Source organism: Opisthocomus hoazin, chromosome 8 (assembly GCF_030867145.1).
Source record: "Opisthocomus hoazin isolate bOpiHoa1 chromosome 8, bOpiHoa1.hap1, whole genome shotgun sequence".
NCBI classification, from domain to species: Eukaryota; Metazoa; Chordata; class Aves; order Opisthocomiformes; family Opisthocomidae; genus Opisthocomus; species Opisthocomus hoazin.
Genome location: NC_134421.1, coordinates 44788207 through 44806474, shown reverse-complemented (window position 1 = coordinate 44806474; position 18268 = coordinate 44788207).

The window sequence follows — 18268 nt, the reverse complement described above, 5'->3', positions numbered from 1 at the left end:
CACAGCTCTTCTCAGTTGGTCCTCATCGTTCTTGTCCTGAATAACTTTGTAATACCAGCAAACTTTATTATCTCACTTGTCCACCACCTTGCCACCTCATTTTCTACTACGTTGAAAAGCACAGGTCTAGCTCACACTTTTGCTAGTAGCCTCCCTCAATTGAGAAAAATAACTATATAAAATTTTTTCTCCACATTTTGAGCAGTTATCCGTTCAAAAACATTCCCTCTTACTCAATGGCAGTGTAGTCTGTTTTACAGGTCTTTGACAAGGAACTTTGTAAAGAGACTTTTGGAATTGCAGGACAACTTTGGCAGCTGGATTACTCTTGTCTATGTGATCCCTGACTCCTCCAATGAGCTGTACTCAATTTTTTAGATGTGAATTTGCTTTACAAAAGCCACACGACTTCCCCCCACACAATATGTTATATTTATTCACATGTCTACTAATTCTGTTTTCTGTTCTGTTTGTATTTGCCCAGTTGAAATGGGAACAGGTAGTTCTTCCTTGGATTTTTTTTTTTAAATCAGAATCACATATGCATCTTCCGTTCCTTAGGTATCAAAGCAGTTTAAAGCAAAAGATTACATGCTGTAGTAATTAATCAGGCATCCTCATACCTAAATTGCTCTAAAGTTCTTGATTCTATATGTGTTAAGTCATCTTTTAATTTTGTGACTTTTTGCTATGAATTCTTTTGTTGAAACAGATGCTTTGATGTCAGAACCTGTTTTTTAAGGGCTTCTGACATGGGACCCCAGTTTTTCTACCGTTAACACAGATACAGAAAAAATGCTTGTAGTTTCAGCTTTATCTTCCCTAGATCTGTTTTGCATAGCATAATTATCTAATGTCTTTACAAACTCTTGTTTCCTTCTTGTAAGCGTCTTGCTCTTCGTGAGTTTGGGAAAGAAAAATTCTCTCTGTATATCTTTTGCAAGTTTTTCCTTAATTCGCGTTTTCCCCTTTTGGCTGTCCTTTCCAGCTTCTTCTTTAAGAAGTTTCTTCTGATATAATTGCCTTTTTCAAAATTAATGGGATTTTTGGCTTTGTTTTTCTGGCAATGATTTTGGAATTAAGTACATTATGGCCACTCTGTTATTATAAACTTCCTGTGTTGATTGCAAACCAAGATTAAAAAATTAAAACCTGCTATAGATTTGCTTGCAATAATATTTACATTCACACCTTTTCTTTCAATGTAGAGGAAATGAAATGAACTCTTGATTTACCTACAAAAGGACATGCTCATAGTAAAAAAATAGTAGTGACTTGTCATACGAGGCTAGTGGCAGCTGGTCAATGTCCTATGCTAATTGCTGAGCTGAGGACCCCTGTCAGCACCAGTCTGCAGTTCTCTGGCCCAGGCAGAACAGATGGTTTCTCCCAAACCAAGCACTGGGATATTGCCTCACATGACGACACATTCACCTCTTTCCTAGATCTTCACTTCTTTTTGACACTTTTCTCTGATTTGTATTGTCTTAATCACAGTGTACTCAGGCAGTCAGGTCACTGTGGTGGTGAAGAGCAGTGACAGGTAGAGCCCCTGTATAGAACTGCTTGCTGAGGTGATGGGTCATACGTGGTGCAGAAAAGATGGCTGTTGAAAAGAAATAAAGGGCAGCGTGTTAGGAATGCAACCATTGTATTGGGCCTTCCATGACCACCTTATGGCAGCCAGCCTACAGTCCTGATGTCAGCATGATCCTCCAACCTAGAACAGTCTGAAAGTGCCCTCTGACCCCCACAGGTGGGACCATGACTGAACCCCACAAATTAGACTGCGCGAAAGCCTAGAGTAGCAAACCAAAACCAACAGACAACACTAAATAGTAAAAGAAAAATGGGATAACACTGGCAAAAATAATGTTAAATGGGACAGAGATGGTGATGATTAATTTTTATACAGAATGGTTAAAGTAAGGGATGCTGCAACATGGTTAGTACCTGACAGGGTGGTAAATTTTGTTTGCCTAATAAGTAAGACAAAATTTGAACAGAAAAATTTGGATAATGTGATAGATTTCAATACTCACTGCTACAAAATCACTCTGTATTTAGTAGAATCAGCAAAGAGCAGTTCAGAATTTAGTCTGTCATGGATCAGGTTTAACATTTGGCTTACAATTTGAAGGATCCCAGCCAGACCTGCAACAGTAGGCTCTCCATGACTTGTCCTTGTGGCTGTTATCTGCAGCATTTCTAGTCTCAATCAGCTGTTAATGCCTCTCCGGTAAGATCATAAAATAATTGCAAATAGCTCAGATTAGGAGGTGTGAATGTCACTTAAAGCTCATTTCAGTTTCATATGCTATCCAGCATTCTCCATAGGCAGAAGATGAGGGTCTACAGAAAAACAGGAGCCTAGAAACAAACAATAATAACAAGCACTAATCAGAGTGTAATAATCTTTTGAGTTGCACTTATGTTAAAAGGTAATCACTGATATTCACACGGCACCGAATAAGTATCATTTCATATGGACTTCATAGTTACAAAAAGAAAATAAAGAACTTGATTTCCTAAAGGGCATCAGCAGCAAAATACACAAAAAATCCCACAGCTTTAAAGTTTTAGTGCTGGCTTTCAGGAGAACTGGTTTTTCTCAGTTATGGCATAAGACCCTGCGCAAGATTATGAGAATTTTGTGGCAGTTGTATGTTAATGCTGTGCTTGAACTCATCTTTTCAGTTGCGATATTGCAGCAGATGAGTGTCCACTAGGTCAGCAGTGTAGAGACAAGCGTATCTGGAGGTACTTGAATAAGAGTGCCTAGGTAGCTTAGCTGGCGGAAACTTCTATTAAAAAGAGTATAGGCACCACCCTGATTAGATGACAGATGAGGGGATGGTTTCATGACAAAGGGCCCCGAGAGACACCACCAATGTAAGGAGCTGCCATCCCTGTGTCCCCTGTTCCAGCGGCAGCTGGGACAAGCAGGGTTTGCCACACACAGGAGAGCTGATATTGCCACAGCCTCCATATGTGAGCATGGGAGCTGAGAGGACTTTTCAACACTGAGATGAGGTTAGACACCTAGTTCTGTGGAGCCAACCGTATAGTCCTCCCATGTCTCACCTGTCGTGTTTTTAAAGTACGGTAATAATACCTGCTTCACCAGTGTGTGCAAACATTCATTTCCAGCGTATAAGAGGTACTTTGAGTGAGATCCTTGAAGAAAGGGCATTGTTGAGTAAGAATTTCTTTTTTATTTCTGCATCAAACACAGGAAAGATGGGATTCTTCTAAGCACTATTCTTCACAAAATTGAGATGCCTGAATAAAATACAAAAGGAATAGCAGAAAACTCAACACTAATTCCAAGTATAGATAAACAGTATTTTTCACAACATAACTAGTACAGAAAGCAAATAAGATTTCAAAGCTCTATTTTATTTTATGCCTTTTTATATGCATATACACTAAAACAATATATACACATGGATTACACACATGTGTGGGCATAATGCATGTGTTCTGGCCACTTGAAAGCTTTGTATCTGCTTGAAAAACAAAGTGTATCTGCAATATGATACCGAACGCATACATTTCTTACAGGTTTATTTCTTTGTTTGATTAAGATAAAAAAATGCTTTGGGGTCTAAAATATAACAATTATGAATACATGAAAGGAAAAAAATAGCCAGTAAATTATGTATATATTTATCATATTCCATCACATAATCTTTACATTCATAAATATCATAATCAAGAACTGTGTACTTTAAAATTAACGATATAGTAGCATGTGAAAAGTAGTACAGTAGTTTTTCATTATAATAACCTTAGTGATATGAGATTCTTTATATACACAAATATGATCTTTAAAATGGTCTCTATCAGCTTAAAAAATGGACAATATCATGAAACTTGTTAAAGCCAAGGTGAACTGTGGCACCATACCCAAATGCAGAAAAAGACAATCATATTTTTCGACATTTCTACAGCTGATGGCATTGAAATGTCAGCAAAGCTCAAAGCAAAAGTACACAATAAATTTGATATTACACCACATGTTTGATTAAGCCCAAGGGTGAAATTGTAACCTGCAATTTTATTCTGAGTCAGTAGATTTCTGACACATTTTGATTTTTAACAAAGGGAAACTCAGTCTTAAGGCTTCACAGAATTCAGCAGGACTGTCATGGTTTTATTCAGAATCTCCTGGAAATTGGTCTTTACCAGTCCAATGGACACAAATACGTTAATCAATTATACGTTAATCAAGTTTATTATTGTAAAAAGTGTTCCCAAGGAATTGTTGCAAATCTCAAGGCTGTGACTATAATCTCAAAACAAAGATTATTAATTAATGGGAAAAGTGTGTTGAGACAGTATGATGTTCATCAGAAAATATGGTTTCTATTTTCTACTTCAGATTTTTAATGCATTAAAAGCAGTTCTGTATATGTACCTGAAGTTGTTAGTTTTTAAAATGCAAGAGTGTTGTCTATAGAAACCTCAAGGAATTTCTGATCACACTTAGTTGTTTTTTTAAAAATAATTTATACTGATTATAAAGTATAGGGTAATTCCAATAATAGTTTGAAAAAACAAGTCTGCCTCACAATGAAAACGGAGGGAAACTGTATCAGTTATTGTGACAGGTCTCGGCAAAGAAACACTTGACTACAGATGAAAGAAATACAAATGGTGAAATCTGCTCTGGTTTATGACCACGGAGCATGGTAATTAACTGACACATATTCAAACACTTTTTAAGAAATAGCCTATTCGAAAGCCATGCATTGTTTTTGTTGTTTCTTAATTTTTATCACACTGCTGGATGGCTCAAAAGTGATGCTGTCAAAGCGGCAGTCAAGGACCGAAGTAATTGGAACTGCTGGGTGAAAAGACAAGCTCTGTACAGGAATTTCCTGCCACTTCGGTGGCTGTGACAGAAAGGCTATGAAAATGCTGGCAGAGATTTAGAATGATGAATAGCTGCTACGGTTAGTGAGAAATCTTGGAAGTCCAGTTTTGTTTTATTTGCTGAAATATTACCAAAGAAGGCTTGAAGCCTGTGACTTGTAAAATGTGACTCCAGAATTGACCTCTGACAGTTGGGGTTGCTGTGGATGTTATGCTTCTATTTATCTGTGAGTATTGTCAGGTCCTTTGTCTAATTCCTCAAAATAAAAAGCGCAACCTTTGTCCCACTGCTTGTCATTATTTATACACTACAAGGTCAATTCCTTTATTTTGAGACCTCCTAATTTTCCTGATGTTATTTGTTGGGGCTGTCTTTTCTACCGTTCTTGATAATTATCCCTGTATTCCATTCTCCAGCCTTCAGAGATAAACTAACAAGGCTATGTCCACATAATGGACTTCAAAGAAAATTGTTGCAACGTTGAACCTAATTACCCTGCTGCTCAGTGGAATCTGTAACCCCACGACAGGCACACGGGCTCCCACTGCCTTGAAGCTCCCGAAGAAATAGGCTTGTGAGAATAACATCCACTGAAGGCAGGGAAATGGCACAAAGCAGGAAATGTGAGGAAGGATATCTATCGGCACTCCCAGGCAGGGAGCCACCCATCTGCTGGCTGGACACTAATTGACTCTTTCTCCTGCTGAGGTTCTCAGATTAGACCTCTCTTCTGATTTCAGCCGCTTAACACATGTTGATCTCCATGACCACAGCACAGAGCTGGAAGTAGTGAGTTACAGAGTGTAGATATTACACCCAGTAGACCCAACTGGAGCATTCACCTGGGACTGCAGGAGACCCACACTTAAATCCCGCCTCTGACTAACTCAGTCTCTCAGGTTTCTGGAGAGCATTTCTCATAGTGTAGTGGTTAGAGCAGCTGGGAACAAAAAAAATCTCTTTATTTTTATATGGTAAGTATGATTTGAGTATATGTACATGATTACATGTAAGAGGCAAAAGGATGAATTTTTGAAATCTTCAGGTATTTAACTACAGGCCTGTTTGGCACCACCAGGACTGTGGTTGTGATATGCAGAAAGCTATGTCAAGTACTTTAGAGGCAGCACCTTGGACACATACAACAACAGTAGAGCAATGGCTTTGAAGATCTAAATTTTGACCTGAAAACACTGAGCACTTGCAAGTTATTTGAAGTGAATAGGCCTTCACGTGATTTCACCCAAGGGGATCTAATTGCAGAAGCAGGGCCTGAAGACTTGTCTGGAGAGTGTCTTCCGGAAGCATTAAAGCTGAAGTCTGATAAAATATCCATTGATACTGAAAGACTATCTGCTAGATGCTCTGCTAGACACTCTTAGGTATAAAATGAACTCCCGGAATAAGTGCTAAACCAATTTTATTTTGTATATGATTTTTCAACATAGCTACAAAACATCTCATGAAGAAGACAAAATGAACACAATAATCTTCAAAGCCTAACACCACATCCTTTTCCTTCCTGGCAGAAGTACAAAAGTGCAAGCTAAAAGAAGATAACTTCTCACTGAACGAAACTGCTTTCACAGAGACTGAATCTAAACTGCTTTCCTCTCTTCTGCTAAAGTATCTTTAAAAAACAGAAATAAACTAATCTGAGAGAGTAGGGGAGAAGGACTGCAGAAAACCTAATACTAAAAGAAACAAACATATTACATGGAAAATATAAACTTATTGGTATAGTTGAACATAAAGTTCTTTCATAACTTCTTTCTAGGAATTAGTGCAGCTGAACACTTCCAAAAGGAAAAGTTCACTTCAAAGTTATAAATGCACATATATACCATTGATAAAGTTAATTGTCAAATATGTAGGCTGTCACTTTCTGTCCCAATTGTGAAATACGTAATCCCATAAAAATATACACTTTTCACAAAGCCATAGTGAAATGAATTTGCGGGCCTCTAAAATATTTTTCTTCTAGTTCTCTGTGTTAGTCACATAGCATTCTTTTTCCTATATAACTTATCTCTTCCAATCTTACGTCTTCCCTCAGACTGTTACCAATCCATGCCACAACCAATTCAACGGAAGTAAGAAAAAATAGTAACAGGGATAAATACAATCAACACCTACCATCACCACCACAAAACTATCCTAAAAAAAAATGTTAACTAAAAAAATCCTTTCTAAATTTAGGATGCCATAGATATTGAGAAGACATAAATTGATGAGTCGGCACAGCACTACTTCCAGAACACTTTCGCCATAGCAGTGCTCAGCTCCTGATCAAAACACAGATAAACAGTTGAGGAAAGAAAACATTGAAATACAAGCCTGATGCTACTTTTCAAGCTACCAGTCATGCTCTGAGAATAACCTCCCAATTTTACCATTGCTTTCCTTGAGATCCGTGCCCTCAGTCCTACCAATGTTCCCAAACTGACTCCATGTTTTCACCTGAGTGTGCTGAAATCATACAGAGCGATCCCTTGCTAACCTTGGAAGAGTTACTGATAGTAGGAACACAGGTAAATGTCTCACTTCAAGCTAGGCTGATATTTTCATTTAGTCTACACATATGTGTGTATTGTGAGCTGTCCCTTTGTCTTTGCCCAGTCTGATGGATTACCTAGGATGAAAACAGTGCCATGGTCAGCACAGTATTTTTTTTCTGCTCTCAGCCTGCTGGAGCTGCTTTTTGGAGAGAAAGCCACAAAACATCCTGGTGCTCTTATTAAGGTAAATGCTTCTTGGCCAGTGGAAGAACAATAGACAGTTTTCCACTACATTCATATAATGTCTGTAAGTTATTAAAAATGCTCTAAGGCATGCAAGTCCCAGGAGAAGTGACAATTTAAGGGAGTGTCATTTATATTGTGCCTGTTTAAAATATGTTCAAATAACATTAAAGTTGAATAGCCAGTGTTTCAGACAGGATTCACATATTAGGGAACACCAGATGAAAGGCAATCTACCCAAATTTCATATGTATCTGTATGTCCTTGGCTCCTCAGTCATGCCTTATTTTTCACTTCACAGAACATCATCTGGACCTTATGTGGACCCTTTAGACCACCAACAAAGAGTCATTAGTCTTTAACCAGGTATAAACACTCCTTGTCAGTTGCAAGGAACAAAAGTGAAATGCAGGTCAGTTCTCATCCATCTTCCAGGAAGGGGTTGACCTGCTGCCTACAGCCTCTATTAGCTAATAAAGTTGACCACATTGATTTGGCACATTCATTCTGAAATGCATTATGCTTACATTTAAGTCTTGGCTCTTTCATATTAGAAATCAGTATTTTACTCTTTCTGCTAGATCCCAACTAGATTGACCCTAGCTGTCTCAGATCCATGCAGTTTTACCAAAGCAAAAAGTTTATTTCAGGGTTCTCATCCACATTTTTGCGATTTTACCTAGAGCATGATCAAATGTGACAGGGACGTCCTTGCTGCGATCAAATCTGTCTGTCTGATGCCAGATACTCCAGTGTGCTTACTCCTGCCATTTCCAGTCCTCTTTGACCAGCAGAACTTTGGACAATCCCAAAAACTTGTCCTAGTTTTAAAAGAAAGCTAGAGCCCTAGATGTACTTTAATTGCTTTTCATTTCTCCAAACAATTTTGTGATTTTGTTCACTTTCTCAGAGAAGGGGAAATTCACATCCAGATAATGCCACCCTTTGCAAATTAGTATAGTCTGAAGGACACAAATTTCAGCAGAGAATGTACATGCACTTTCCAAACAGAGGTTACTAAATAATTTTATTAGATGTTTCTCCAAATCACCCTTGTGGTGAGAATAGACTCAAAGCCAAAAGGGGAATATTTAGAGTGACACAGCTGTCATTAATTTGGTGGGTTTAATTAATGTATAACATCAAGTATTATTATCACTTAATAGCTTGATACTGTGGTCCCATAATCAGCCATCTCAAAGTCCCAACAAGCTGGTGACCATAGTTACAGCTCTGTCATTTCTGAAAGCAGGCAGTCTTAGCATACGCCATAGATCTTTACGTGGATGTATAGATCACACAGCTGGAAACAGAGAAAAGCCTTTAAAATGTCCTACTGTACATTTTCTCCAGTTAAAGTGAAGGGAAATGAAATATTCATATGATATGAAGCTTCCTAGGCTGGAAATAGGGTTTCTCTTGCCAAAGGAAGCAAGCACCTTCTATAGAATATTTTGCTTGCCAGAAATATGGAATAAGTATTACCCGACTTCTTAAAATCACCCTTTTATTTGATTTCTTACCAGACTGAAGTGAAATGTGAACTGTAGCTTTAAGGCCTCTCCCAGACTTAATAAGCTCCAGGTGTACTTGAAGCAGTTAATTGCTTCTGAAGGGAGCTAAGAGAATATTGTTCCACGAGCCTGTTATTTCTGAAAAGACACTAAGTTCAGGGTTTGCTGCCTCAGTGAGTTCCTATGGTGAAAGTTATTCATGTGCAGGAGCTATCAGGCTTGAAAGAAAGAGCTTTTATGGAGAACCTCTTTGTGGAAGGATGAATGCATTGAAGATTCTCTACAGAAGCCTATTTGAATCGCATGCATCTTAAACAGTGTAAGTTGAACTAAACCCCTCTGAGTTTTATGGAAATGGGCCCAACGTGTGATGCTGGGCTCATGATTCAGGTTTCTTCCTAATAGAGGGGGCTAAATTTGGTTTTTACATAAGTGTCCTCTCCAATTCTATTAGCAGTGAACTCTAGATGGCTCTTTTAAGAGCTGAATGGAAATCTCTTGGTGTAGCTAACTTTCTTTTAAGAAAAATAAAACCTTCCACAACAGAAATTCATCAGCTCTATCATATTCTGATACAGTTTGTGTTTTTCCAACACTGTACAATTAAAATGCATTTGTATTTTTTATGGTAATTAATAATAATGGGATATTCATGAAGAAAAAATCTTCAAGATCAATTCCCTCCCTTCTATCTTCCCCATTCTCACGTCCTGATAACTAGCAACGTATTGCAGCCAAGAGACACCGTAACTACATAGCTATGCTCTTGCAATTTTACATGACTATTGTGTTTAAAGTGTGGAGGGGTTAATACAAGAAAATAGCTGCTTCTTTCCGGGGACACAGATTTTTAGTAAATCAAGTTATGAAACATACTTGTAATGTTGATTTGTAAAGAAGAGCTACCTTGTGACAGAGACACTATACTACAATTTCTAAGGTGCAGGCTTATTTAATCTCCTTAAATTTTCCATTGTGGCCCTGGATAAGTCATCACATTTTTCAGTCTAATCTTGTTCTTGGAAGAAACTTATCTATTGGGATTGAAATTTTCCAAAAATTCATTCTGTATGGGAAATTTTAGAACAGATGTTTCGGGCTTGGCAGAATTACAAGAAAAGAAAACAGGCTCTTATTTTGGGAAGCGTGAAGTAATTTTAATGATTGATAAGCTTTGTCTATTCGAGTGTAAACAGGTTGTACACGAATAACTTCTTAAAAATAACTGACTTTTTGCCTTATTTTTTACATCCCACATACTTATCCTTACTCTACTGTCTTCACTTTTCTGCACTCGGTTCTTTACTTATAATTTCAAGATCTCTGACACTTTCAGAAGACATGAAAATGTCATCTTCAAATCCGGCGTGACTCAAGTACTATAATATTTGTGTCATTTTCATCTTATTTAAACTTTCTAAAGACCTTTTCCAAGCATGAGGTGAATAATTTCAATGAGACACTATCTCCATATCTAGCTACACTTCAACTCAATTTCTTCACACTTCTTGTCATGCTAAACTTAAACATTTCTGTCCTAATAATATAACTGTGTTTCTGGGTTATTATATATATGGCCCTTCTACACCTTTCCTTTCCACAACTTTTGACATTGCTTGAATTTCCATCAAGTCAGAAATCTGTTCGTAATTCCAGGAAGGTATACACAATCTCTTCTTTTTTCTGGCACTCTTTCTCAGGAGTTATTCATTGTTTCCAGGTGATTGGTGGCTGAGACGTTATTTCTAAATCCAGGCTACTCTTGAGCATGATTAGAGTGTCATTAAATATTTTTTAATGTACATAAAGTGCTGGCTGTAAACCCCAACCATCTGGCATTGTGTGTTCTGGTGGTTGGTAAGAGAGTAAAAGAATACATTCAACCCATTTTGCCCCTAGAACAACCATAATAATCCAACAGAAACAGGATTTGTTTGCCAGAGAAGGAGAATTTCAATGTTGCTGAATATTATTTTTAAAACATTATTATTGTTACGCAGTATAAACATAGCCGCATGTTGTAAGGCCTCAGTATCAAGATTTCAGACATGCTCTGTAGTATCACTAGTGTAATAAGGCACACCCTACTCTCAAATGATATTACAGTTGAGAATTCAGAACGCTGTGGATTTCCAGGAAATTCCTGAAAAGCCTCATTCTTTGTTTCTGCAGTTTTACAACTAGTAAAGTGTGAATATGTTCAAGGTGCAGGCAGAGTGTGCTTAACTAGGAGGAGTGTGTGGATGGAAGGGACATGCTGGGACGTCACAGCAAAGCTGGTGTGCCACTGTATGTGTCATACCTAAGAGCCTTAAATGTGGGGAGAGGGCCTACAATCTCTTTTCTCCTTCCCTCCTTAATAAAATCACTGTAATATATTAACTTGGAGGCCTCACCTATCTTAGACATCTCTTTTTCTTTTTTGTTTTTATCTCAGAAGAAAAATTCTTCAGGTGCTTCCTTCAAAACAGGTGCAAGTAAGTCAGCGAGTGATACTACAGTTAAAAAAAAAAAAAGATAAAAAAATAAAACACCAAAAAAATTCTACCAGTTTTCTGTTATACCATAAAGTGCCTTCCTCAGAACCTAAATAAGGTCTTCCTGTGTTTCCAGTAAACTGCTCTGTTTGCACTATTTTAGACCAAGGTAACAAGCCAGTTTGAAGAACTACTTTGGAGACCAAGTATCAGATCCCCTGTTTGTATAAATAAACTTTAACATCCTTTCAGTTGCAGGTTTGGTATAGCGTCTCACAGAGAGATAAGATCCTCACAAATAACTTGTTTTCAAACTAACTGTGTAATGTTGCATAACCCAAAATTTTAAATTCTACCCAAAACCAAATAGGAACCAGAAACCAATCAAACTCACGCTTTACTTAAAAAATTGATTTAAAGTGTATTTCCCCATAGAGACTCTGAAATGCTCCAAAGCTGAGTTGATGAAAGTATGGATTTTGGTAACATCTGAAACAAAACAAGGCAAGTTGCCATTTCAGAAACTCAACAACATGGACAACCATCCTGGCACTTTTAATTTAATTGACAAGTATTGTGCCCTTTCTAAAGTCCTTATACCCTCACATTACGACAGTAGGTTGAAATCTTAGGATGCGGCAGCTCTGTCCTCTTCACAGGATTTCTTAGTATCTCTAAAATTATGCCATCTCAAATTAGTCATGAAGCCATGAATGTGCCACCCAGGAGAATTCTTTTTTTTTTTTTTAGGTAGTCCTCTTGTTCTACTAAGATATTTTAAGCCCTCCAGCAAATTACTCAAAAATCTCGTTGCCTTTCCATTCTGCCTAGGCTGTATTTAAATGCAAGTAACTGAACTGAGGCAAAACGGTGTGCCCAGTGGAGTCTGGCTATGACTTCTAGCAACAGCACTGACCAGATGTGTTACAGGAATTTTACAATATAATGTTTGAAACGTGTGTCACTATTCTGCCTGCTCTGTCAATGCTCAAATCCCGCTGAACAGTGTCTGCTCCGATCATGAATCTTTTTTCTACATGTCCTGTAGTGGGGAACAGCAAGAAAATGAACACTGTCTGTGATGCTAATGCTATCGCACACATAATAAAGGACAGTCTGTTTGCCAACTTGGACGGGGTAATAGCCTTTGCACAGCACAAGAGGCAGGCTCAGAAAGTGTTTTACTGGGGTAAAATTTGTGATGTTCTCATTTCCATCCACGACAGTGGCTGGTAACACTTTGGGATTCTCTGTGGGTTACCAGGGCATGTGACTAAGAATGAAAATCTTTGGGGTGAGGTGGTTCATAGGCATTTCTTAGTATTTCCTAGGGGTCATTCTATTCTCCTTCCATTCCCGGCTGCATGTAATAAAAATAAGGGCTATTGAATACACGTGGAAATTGAAGAGTTATGCTTTCAAACAAACAACAGAAACCTATTTTCTACAGTAGAAATCGTATCCTAAAATCCAATATGAAAAGGCTGATTCAGTGCTAATATTTTTTACCTGTTTATTGACATAGAAGGTGCACTTAAAATATATAGCTTCCCATTCCAAATGGCTGTTGTCCAGTTTACAGGTCTGACTACTAACTGTCTATTCTAATACCAGTTCTGTAGTTATCCAATTAGGTAGAGCTGGGAAACACACATCAGTCATTCACATCCACATCTGTATGTGACAGACAGAACTTCTGATAGTCAGTGAAGCACACGGAAAAGTGGCTGATTAAATTCTTCCATCTGAATTTGTAGGCTGAAAATCTGATCTCAAGTTTTTCCACTCTTTCTAAAATTTGACAGTTCGACATCCACCTCCCCAACTTAAACTGATTCTTAATGTAATTTAGAATGACATGAGGCTGCATTTTTACTCAATGAAATGTGCACTGTAATTTGTTCTAAATGTTAAAGGAGGAAGATTAGTTAGATTTCTATATTAATAACCACTCAAACTAAGCAAAAAATCAGTGACTCCTACCTGTTTAGACTTAGGTAAAATATGGAAGGATTTTTTCCTATAATAAAAGCATTATAATTAATCTTTCTTTTAACAAAACTTAAATTAATAAGCATAATTAATACACATCAGCTTTCATATGTCTTGTTATGAGAATGTACACCCCTATCTTCTGATTGTTTTTGTTGAGGAAAAACAAAGAATCCTGTAAGAGGATTAATACATGCAGTGTGCTTTTAAATCAGAAAAAACCCACAACATTGGAAACATTTCTGAGCAGAAAGCACTTAATCAAATCTATTATTAGTAGTAACAAAATATTCAAAAAGTCAATTTGTAAAGCATTTACTTATATATCCTATGTGCAAATCATTTTGTACGGACTACAAGGATCAGAGAATGAAGTGTCAGCAAATAACTTCTGAAATACAAGATACCCTTGTAGTTAAATATTTCATTTCTGCATGAGTGGTCGTGAACATCTATGGATTTACCAGCCTTTTGTAGCCTATATAGCAGGATAATATGAGCATACTTTCTACAAGTGAAATTGAATTTTAAGATATTCAGATAAAGTGGGTCAGAATAGTATGGAATTATCAACAAACTTAAAACACTTCATGTCAATTTTTATTACATCCAGTAGAACAGAGCTCTCAAAAATGATATAATCTAACCTTTTCAATAATAAAAAAAGAATACTCCTTCTTTAAAAATCTGATCTCACAAGTATTTTTCTTTAGGGAAATACAGCTCATCTCAGAAATATCCCTCTCTTCCTTTCACTGTCATTTATCATTGAATTCAACTGAATCTCTTTCACTGAGACTTTATAATTTCATCTTTAATACCCCCCACTAATCTCCCTCATGGTGGCCTTCAGCCAACAAATGTTCTTTACATTACAATACCCTCATTTATTCAATTCCCAAGAAACAGATCTGTGAAAGGGTTAACCATTTGATTGTCAAAAGCTTTGGGTTCTGCTGAGCTACTAAATTTCATGTGCACTTATTACCCAGGTTAGGTTCAAGCCATTGCTGGGCTGGCGCAGCGTTTGCCTAACAGGGATAGACCCCTGTAGGGAAAACTAGACAATTAGATGATACTCTGCACACCTAGCATTTACTCAGCCTAAGCCATACTGGTATAAACTCAAAGGTAAACCATCTTTCCCTGATTACTCACTGGGAGAGCCGGTTCCACAATAAGGGGTTGCAACTAAATCTAAATTAGAGGAATGAAATTAGTTTACCAGATCACAGCTCCTGCTGTCCCTCCATGCAGTACCAGAATGACATTCTACTTGGTTTCAAAAAGGGAGTGGGGAGAAATCATTTCCTGCTTAAATGGGTAATATGACAACTTATTTTTCACCATTTATTTTATCAAAAGGAAATTGCCTACTGAACAAGCAGATGCAATATCACAGGGGCTGAAGTGACAACAGCAATGTATTTGTCTCCTGCTCAGTCTTCCCACTTTTGGTATGTTTATCTGACAGTTTATTAGGTGAAACCTAGTGTCTCTACCAAGTGACCTACATTTCACATAAGTAATTAAGCATTCTTTGGAACAGGTACGTGAATATAAATTTTCTGTGCCCCAGGAGAATGGTCTTGCTTCCTCCTCCCTTAACCTTTCTCCTAATCCACATTTAGTTATTTGAAACAGCATTTAATAGCCTTAACAGGAAATACTGAGGAAGCTCTACCTCTTTTTCAAGAAGCGTGGGGATTAGAATGTTCCCACATTAGATGTGGAGGATTTGGCTTCAGATTCCTGCGTCAAATTACACTAATTGCAGCATCTTAAGGAGATCCTGCCCTGTATGTTGAGACACATGCCAAGTCAGTGTCTCTTTCCAGCTATTTTCTGTTACAGCGTCCAATTCCTGTAAGGTCTGAGAACACTTCTGAGCTTTGAACCTGTGTCTTGGACGCAAGTTAGAGAATTTTGTTGACATTTAGGCAGGTGGTAAGTGTCTGGACTTAGGAGAATCAGCACCCCACCCTGCTCCCTGACTGAAGCTTAGGTGCTTGCGCAGCTAGCAAACAGCTAGCTGGGCTGAGGATCAACATTGTGTAAAATGTTTCTGCATGAAGTGGATTCAACCTCACTCTCCCTATTTCTTTTGTCCAAAGGCAGGTCTTCATAATTGGCCACCCACAGCCAAATGAAAAAAAAAATGGGTGTCACTTTTATCTTCCTGAAGAAACAGTCTGAAAAATGCTCTTAAACCCCTCGCAAAGTCTCTTTACTGAGTTTCTAATGATCTTATCACTCTGAAATAGGAAAAAAAAAAGTGCATACTGTGGTTTATTTACTAGTCTATATCATGCTATTATGAAAACCTGAGTAGACTGTCCAGTTTTACTAGGATGGAGGAAATGATCCAATCACTTGGAAATACAAGGGATAAAGTTCAGGCATTACAACATCCCATTCCATGAGAACAAGGACATATCCCACCCATTCATTCAGTGAAAATGAAGCAGAGAAAATGGAGGAAAAGGACAAAATTTCATTTCTTGTACCAAAAGAGGCGGGGTGCTTTCTGGGTGTAAAGAAAACTGCTACTTGTGATACCAAATGGCAGATAAAGGTTGTTTGATTGCACGGAAGAGGGACTAACAGCTTTTCCAATCTTAAAAATGGTCCTATTAGAGACAAATGAAGGAGTTCTAATCATCATTGAAACAACTCTTTTTGATTAAGTCAGACAGAAGAATCATTTAAGATACAGGAGACAATCAACCATGTTCAGATTTGAAGAGAGCTTCTAACTGACATAGCACAAAACAAAAGAAAGACATTCAAATAATTTTATTTATGAAATATCCCTTACTTATTAAATGCATATCCGTATGAAGCCACAGCATAATAATAATTGATATTTAGGCCAAGATGGGTAGGAATTAATATCTTTATAATATAGGTGGTGAGTTAATTAAGACAGAGAGGAGGGAAATGATCTACTTAAGGTCATACGGAAAGCCAGTGAAAATAGTAGGAAGAAGCACCAGATGTCCTGTTTCTGAAATCTCTGCTATAACCATTAGATCAGTAATTCCCAGTCTGGCAGGCCGTAAGGTCTTCTGGCGTGCTTCATGCCAGTAGATGTTAAAAAGCTAAAATCAAAGCCAAGAGCAAAACATTGCCCACGGCATGTTACTTGCTTACTATTTGGCTGATAAATGGAGCCAATTAGAGGCCACTGACGAAACCGCCTAATTCTGATTTACATGGCTTATGTGTAGAGTCAGGTTTTGTCCAGTCTGTAAACCTGTCTTTGTTGACTTGCCAGAGAAAAATAAAAGGCACAAACCACAGCCAGCGATGAGGCAGCAAAGGCAGGCAGCCGCTGCGGCTGCAGTGGTGTGCACGAGCACCACAGTGCCGAGGGCTGGCAGCGCCCGCCAGCTCTGGCTTCAGCTCCAGCCCCGGCAGCAGCGGGGCATCAGTCTAACCTGGGCGCCGCTCACGTGTGACAAGCAAATAATGCACAGAGACTATCAAATAAATATGGGCCAAATGTAAGTTATGTTGAAGCAAATATGATTGACCACTGCACACTCTAAATTTCCATGGAAAAAAATTTGCTCTGAAAGATCACAATCCTATGCCTAACTGTACAAAAATTGCCCCAAATGCTGCTCTGAAACTCAGATCTTCTAGGGTGTTTTTCCTCACGTGACAGACATACCATCTATTTGCCTCTGGGAGTTCACCCACATTACCTTGCCAACATGCCTTAAATCTGAACTGAAGACAGGCTTGTTGAGTCCCTAAGTTCGTTCATTTTAATATCTTTCCACTGACACTGCCGAAATAGGTGGCAATCAGAGAAAAAGCAGTAAGAGGCTATCCATATGATGTGGACACTAGCATAGGAAGAAACTAATAACAAAGATTGATATTCATTTCATATACTCACCCAATGGTTCTATCTTTTAAGATAAATGCAGTAGAAACCATTTTTGGTTTCTGAATCATCCTTTCCCTTTGTCAATAAATATTTTATATGAGATAAAAGACAGTAATAACGAAGAACCCTGAGAAAAATGTATTTACCCCTCATACTGGTTCTGCCCTCCAAATATTAATGGAATCTTAACAAGTAATTGAAATTATCTAAATGAAAATAGATTTCCAGTTATCTGAGAATAAACTTGAGACTGCCAGTAGGTTTGTTTTCCTCAGTTACATGGAAAATTATGCTTTTACCTCTACATACTACTACAGTTACTTGAGAAGTGCATTTTATACATTCCTGATGTTTTGATAAGTGAATGTTATGTATGAAGACAACTCCCTTTTTGTACATTTTAAACTCTCTACATTTTGAGTCCATTCTGTTCTCATGTATCAGGAACTATTTAAAAATGCTTACAGCACAGAAATGGCCACTGAAAGGATACCAGCAGGGATGAATGCTGCCAATCTTTCAAAAACAATCAGTAATTAGATGTAATATTAGAGTGTACACCACTAAAATTAGAGTGTAAAGAGGAAAAAAATATGACAAATGTGGACTTTTCACTGAATTTCTACCTGTTTTGCTTTGATTTAGTGTATCCAAAGACAGAATATCAGGTCTGAAAAGGACAGAAATTGTGCCAGAAGTGCACAAAGAATGTCGTGATATGAAACTCCAACTTTCAGTTACCTGTGTATATAATTGCAACACTTTAT